Raw genomic sequence first — 5,792 nt, 5'->3', positions numbered from 1 at the left:
CTTGAGTGATGCTGACCAGGGCAACCTCCTTGTTTCCTTATACTTCCATGTAGGCCCCTGGTGTCTTTTGTCCTGTATTTAGGTAGAAAGCTCTTTGTGACAGAGACCATCTTTTTTATTTTGTGTTTCTACAGCCCCTAGCATAGTTGAGTCGAGCTGTACAGCTAGGGCTGTGATACCTTGGTCCTGGGGAGAATTATCCTGGCACACGTCTGCGAGGGGCTAGCAGGGGAGACTATGCTCAGGGGTGACCAACATGGGTTCATTAGGGGCAGGTCCTGTCAGACCAACCTGGTGGCCTTCTATGACCAGGTCACAAAATCCCTGGATGCAGGTGTCACGGTGGATATAGTCTTTCTGGACTTTAGGAAGGCCTTCGACATGGTCTCTCACCCCACTCTCATTAAAAAACTAGGAGACTGTGGTGTCGATGCCTACACAGTCAGATGGGTCGCAAATTGGCTGGAGGGCCGTACCTGGAGAGTGGTGGTGGACGGGTCATTTTTGACCTGGAGGGATGTGGGCAGTGGGGTCCCCCAGGGCTTGTTCCTCAGACCTGCGCTGTTCAACATCTTCATCAGCGACTTGGACAAGGGGGTAAAAAGCACCCTGTTCAAATATGCAGATGACACTAAGATGTGGGGGGAAGTGGGCACGCTAGAAGGAAGGAATAGGCTGCAATCGGACCTGAACAGGTTACAGGGGTGGGTGGATGAGAACAGGATGGGTTTCAACACTGACCAGTGCAAGGTGCTGCACCTGGGGAGGAAGAGCCAGCAGCAGACCTACAGGCTGGGAGCTCCTTTCTCGTCAGTGCAGAGGCAGAAAAGGATCTGGGAGTCATTATTGATGCCACAATGAACATGGGCCGGCAGTGTGGGGACACGGTTAGGAAGGCCAACCGCACCTTGTCGTGCATCCACAGATGCATCTCGAGCAGGTCCAAGGAGGTGATCCTCCCCCTCTATGTGACACTGGTCAGGCCGCAGCTGGAGTACTGCGTCCAGTTCTGGGCGCTGCACTTCAGGAGGGATGTGGACAGCACTCGCATGATCCAGTGGCAGCAGGGCAGGCCCTACGAGGAGAGGCTAAGGGATCTGAACCTGTTCAGCCTCCACCAGAGGAGGCTGAGAGGGATCTAGTGGCCTGTTACAAACTAGTCAGAGGGGACCAGCAGGCACTGGGGGAGTCCCTGTTCCCCCGAGCACTACCAGGAGTGACGAGAAACAATGGTCACAAGCTGGCAGAGGGTAGGTTCACACTAGACATCCATAGGAACTACTTCACAGTCAGGGCGGCTAGGATCTGGAACCAACTTCCAGGGGAAGTTGTGCTGGCTCCTACCCTGGGGGTCTTTAAAAGGAGTCTGGATGAAACCCTCGCTGGGGTCATTTGACCCAGTACTCTTTCCTGCCATGGCAGGGGGTCGGACTTGGTGATCTGCTCAGGTCCCTTCTGACCTGACCTACTATGAAACACAAATAAAAAATCATAATGAGCTGGTGGTCGGTCGGGCAACCTTGGATAGGATGGGGTTCCTTTTCGTTTGGATCAGTGATTCTCAACCAGGGTGCTGGGGTATCCTGGGGTGCCCCAGACCCTTTGAATGGTGCCACAAGGTGCGAGGAGATAAGTGAGATATGAAGAGATATGCAGATAAGCTAGGACAGGATCGCTCAGCCTGCCTGGGTGATCTCCCACCCCTACTGCCCAGCCCCTGCAGACGTAGGAAAGCATTGTAAAATATACATTAATTTTTGAAACTGGGTGCAAAAGCTGTGGAGGGGTGCATCATATCCAGTGAGGGGTGCCTTGAATCCAAAAAGGTGGAAAGCCACTGGTTTAGACATTGCCTCCAGTTAACAGGGGGAAGGGGATTCTCTTCAGCCTATTATTGGTTTCCCCGGGTCTCGTCTCTCCCAAGAGATCTGTGAACTGACTCCGTGGCTCTGCAAACACTTCTTGCTGGACCTGGTCCCAGGGGAGTCAGAGGCAAAACTCTTACTGATCCCAATGGGACTGAGAGCTGTTCCTGTGGGCTTTCCAGGAGTTCCCCATCGACATTTTAAAAACAGCTGAGCTCTCCCTGGATCAGCAAGCCCCTCTTCCTCCCAGAAGCACACAGCTGAAGACAGCAGCAAAGTTAACCTAGCAGAAAGAGTACCGTAACTTTCCCTTTTCCTCAGGATATTCTGCAGGAGGGGATGGCTGCACCCTCTGTAGGAAGAGTTAATCACAAGACTGGAAACTTTTATTTTTAAAAAATTTTTTTTACTGCCTTTCTGCCATTAGGCTGGTGTCACTTTTCAGCAAGATGAGAGGTTCATTTGTAATTAAGTTTGCAAGCAGAAACATTGACATGCAAATACTTTCCACGGGGCAAGGTTTATTCTCGGTCGGCTTCAAAACCTATTTGAACTTTCACTTTTCTTTGCAGCGCAAAATGCAACGTGAACATGGTTTCAGTTCCCTCTTAAGGTCTATTTTGAGGAGGGGGGAGTCAAATTCAGCTCAGGCATAACTAACGGGGTTGGCTGTGCTTACATGCAGTATGTTTTATGTAGGTGTACTATTAAAGCTCACTTAACAGTTATGCAAAAATGGAGACGGTTCTGCCTTGATCTTGCAAAGCTAATTAACTGGTCCTTTTCCACTAATCCGTCTAGAATCATAGGGGCTGATTTCGCTGCAACCGAAATAACTCCACTGAGCTTCAGGGAAGCCGCTCTGATTTATCCTGGGTTATGCGATAGAAGAATCGGATCCATCTCATCCTCGGTCTGGTTCCTGTAATCTGGACAGGTCCCCTGAGAAGTCAGCGGGACTCTATGCAGTTGCACCGTGCAGCTCATGTGGACACAACGCCACGATGATCAAGGCCTCAGAGCCTCTCTCTCTCCCCCCAATGGAGAGGAAAGGTCAAACCTTACTTGTAAGCAAGGCAAAATCTCAGGTCTTTGCTAGCACAGTCCAAGTTTGGATTGCATTTTAATTTCTGGAGCTAGTGTGTCTATATTTCCCTGAGTTTTAGGGCCTTTCCTGTCTTTGAACCACTGGCAGCCTGCAGCTAAGCAGAAGGCTTCTGCGAACCAGCAAGGTGTGAGCACACTGCTGGATGAGATCAGATGGCCGAAGTAGCTGAAGGAGTAGGAGGATCGGTTATCTGGTAACGTTTTGAAATACAGGATCACTCCAGCCTTGAAAAAAAATAAAGGGACCAACCATTAAGGAAGCATCAATGCACCCAGGAAATAAAAGCAAGCTCAGAGCAAACCCAAGTTGCACGTTGTATTAAAATCAGTTCAGTAATAGCCTAGTAGTTAGGACAATGAGAAAATTGAGAACTGGGTCCCACTTCTTGCATTGCTATTGATTTAGTATACAACTTCAAGCATGTCACTTGAGCTCCTTGTCTGTATTTCCCATCCTCCCCCTTGCCTATTTAGATGATCAGCCTTTCAGGGAAAGGATTATTTCTTACCAGGATGTCTGTACAGCACCTAGCACAGTGTGGCTCCAATCTCAGCTTAGACTTCATGCAAAGCATTGCTAATAAATCTCAAGTGTTGACTCTTCCTATTACCTCCTACAGCCTCTGAGGGAAACAAGCATCTCCACCCATCCACCTACATAAATACCCAGTGTGCACAGCTGGAATTAATCATCACATTAGCCCAACAACAAGGGTTCATTAAGACCAAAGGTGACTTCAATTTAATTGCAATATACTTGGCAACCGGAGACTGGATCCAGTTTGCAACACCTAATGGGAGGTCTGGGTTATAGAAGGAAAAATTAATGGCTGTAAAAATATCCAAACAAGATATTTGTGCACGTGTTGCCGTAAAAGTCAGAGCCAACCAGTTTTTAAATAAACAGTTTGGGTTTTTAAATATATATTAGTGTTCTTGTAATGGGGATATACGTGAGTGAGAATATATGCAAGCACATAACACAGAACCTGGTGGAGTCCCAGCTTTCTTTTCCCAACAAGCTACTAGAAGGGGAGTCTGACATGAGCTATATGTCCACCTCTGGCGCGGTTCGGTTCAGGCCAAGCCACCGAACATCTGTGTTGCTACCTGCATCATGGATGTCCCCGAAAGGACATTTGGAGGGTTATTGACTGTTTCTGAAGTATTTTGATGTTTGCATGGAGTGGGAGGTACGGGGTAAGTCTATTTTATTGGCTCAATATTTGTATGTATTTAGCTTTAATTTGCAATTAAAAATGCCCACCCAATAAGCTCTGAGGACCTTGGAGAAGGAATTAGCTGTGCCATCCACAAGTGACCACCCACCATCAATGAACCCTAATCCCTTAATGAATTGAGTCAGCCAAGAAATCAAAGAAACAAGTCAGCTCTTCTTTCCTCCCAGAATATCTCCTCAAAACTCTGCCCAATAAGTACTTCTAAGATATTACTTACATGGTGGTACTTAAATATATGACACTAGGCACACGGTGGGTTTCGACATCACGGGACCAAGTCAGTCTGCAATATGCATAGTTTTATGTCTCTTTTTCCCAGATTGTGTTCTATCCTGGGGGGCATTTGGATCTGGGTTTGGAAATGGACCCTTGGGGGGAAGAAAATGAAAGCCTGTAGCCTGGGTTTCACCTCCTATAGCTTTTGGAGGCAGCTTATATTTTGTATTAGAGGATCCCATAACTATTGATGATCCATCTTATAGGACGTAACCTTATTTTCCAGCAGGAAAGAGCCCTGGTTCGGAGCGTCAGGGGAGATTGGGAGAACTGGAATGAGGGGGAGTGATGGATGATTTGCAGCTGAAAATTGCTTGCTCTGTTGCTTAACTATGAACTGGAGGTGCTCAGTCACAGTGTGATGGGGACAGCAGATAGACCCGAAGGGACTAGAACAGGAAAGGAAGGATGGGACTTGAGAGACTGTGGTTCAGTTGCTGTCTCTGCCGCAGGCTTCCTGTATTGCCTTGGACAAGTCACTTAACATGCAGTTACAGTCCAAACTTAGGTTGGTCCAGGGTGTGAAAAGGCAGGAGTCCTGGACTGACATAGTGGTGGCAATAGAGACCTCAAGTGCAGATACTATGGTACCTGCTTAAGCCTGTAGCGTTTGCTTTGCTCCTGGGAGGTACAAAGCTCAAGTGCAATGTAACGGCAAAGGGTAGACAGAGTTGGAGGACTAGACCCAATAAAACATGAGCATACCTACCAGCCAGGTGCTGCAACACCAATCTTCTAGGTGCCTTGTGTCCACATTTGGCCACTGAGGTGGTCCACGAAGCCCACAAGCAAAGTGGAGCTGCCTAGGTGTCTGCCTGCACTCCCACGTTTTCTCTGGAGATTGGGCATGGGACTTGGGTGTCTCCATCCACCCAGGGTCTAGAGCCCACACCTGGCTCCTGAAGTGGGTGATCTGGGTTCTGGACCATCCTCAGCCTCATGCCCGTAGGTCCTGTCTCCCAGAAGGATGTCTGAGCCCATAATCTAGCCTTTAGGCTCATCTTCAGTTAGGTTGGTGGGGGCCAGACTTCAGCTGGGCCACGGAGCAGAAAGAAATGCAAGAGGCATGGATGTGAAAAGGAGCCTGACTCTGTGGCCTACTGGTTGGAGCATTCACTGGAGGGGGAAGAGTCCTGGGTCCTGGTCCTTGCTTCCCCAAACCATGCCAAATAAAGTAGGATGGGGGCATGGACCTGACCCCAGTCTTCTCTCTCGCAGGTGAGTGACCTCATTGCTATGGTCCTGAATGCACTCTCTTTTGCTGGTTCCTGCATCCCTTCCAACACACCAGTCCAACTTCAGC

The 5,792-nt window shown here is 48.7% G+C and overlaps 1 long non-coding RNA gene across 1 annotated transcript; it reads right to left on the bottom strand.

Moving 5' to 3' along the window:
- Window positions 1-1,800: 1,800 nt before the first annotated feature.
- On the bottom strand, window positions 1,801-3,590 carry LOC102376331. The gene is made up of 2 exons (XR_322903.1): window positions 3,482-3,590; window positions 1,801-3,197 (listed from the first exon to the last, which is right to left on the bottom strand). It is a non-coding gene; the product is annotated as an uncharacterized LOC102376331 (long non-coding RNA).
- Window positions 3,591-5,792: the final 2,202 nt, after the last annotated feature.

This window comes from Alligator sinensis, unplaced genomic scaffold (assembly GCF_000455745.1).
Source record: "Alligator sinensis unplaced genomic scaffold, ASM45574v1 scaffold781_1, whole genome shotgun sequence".
Lineage (NCBI taxonomy): Eukaryota > Metazoa > Chordata > Crocodylia > Alligatoridae > Alligator > Alligator sinensis.
This window is presented reverse-complemented; position numbering and strand designations above follow the sequence as displayed.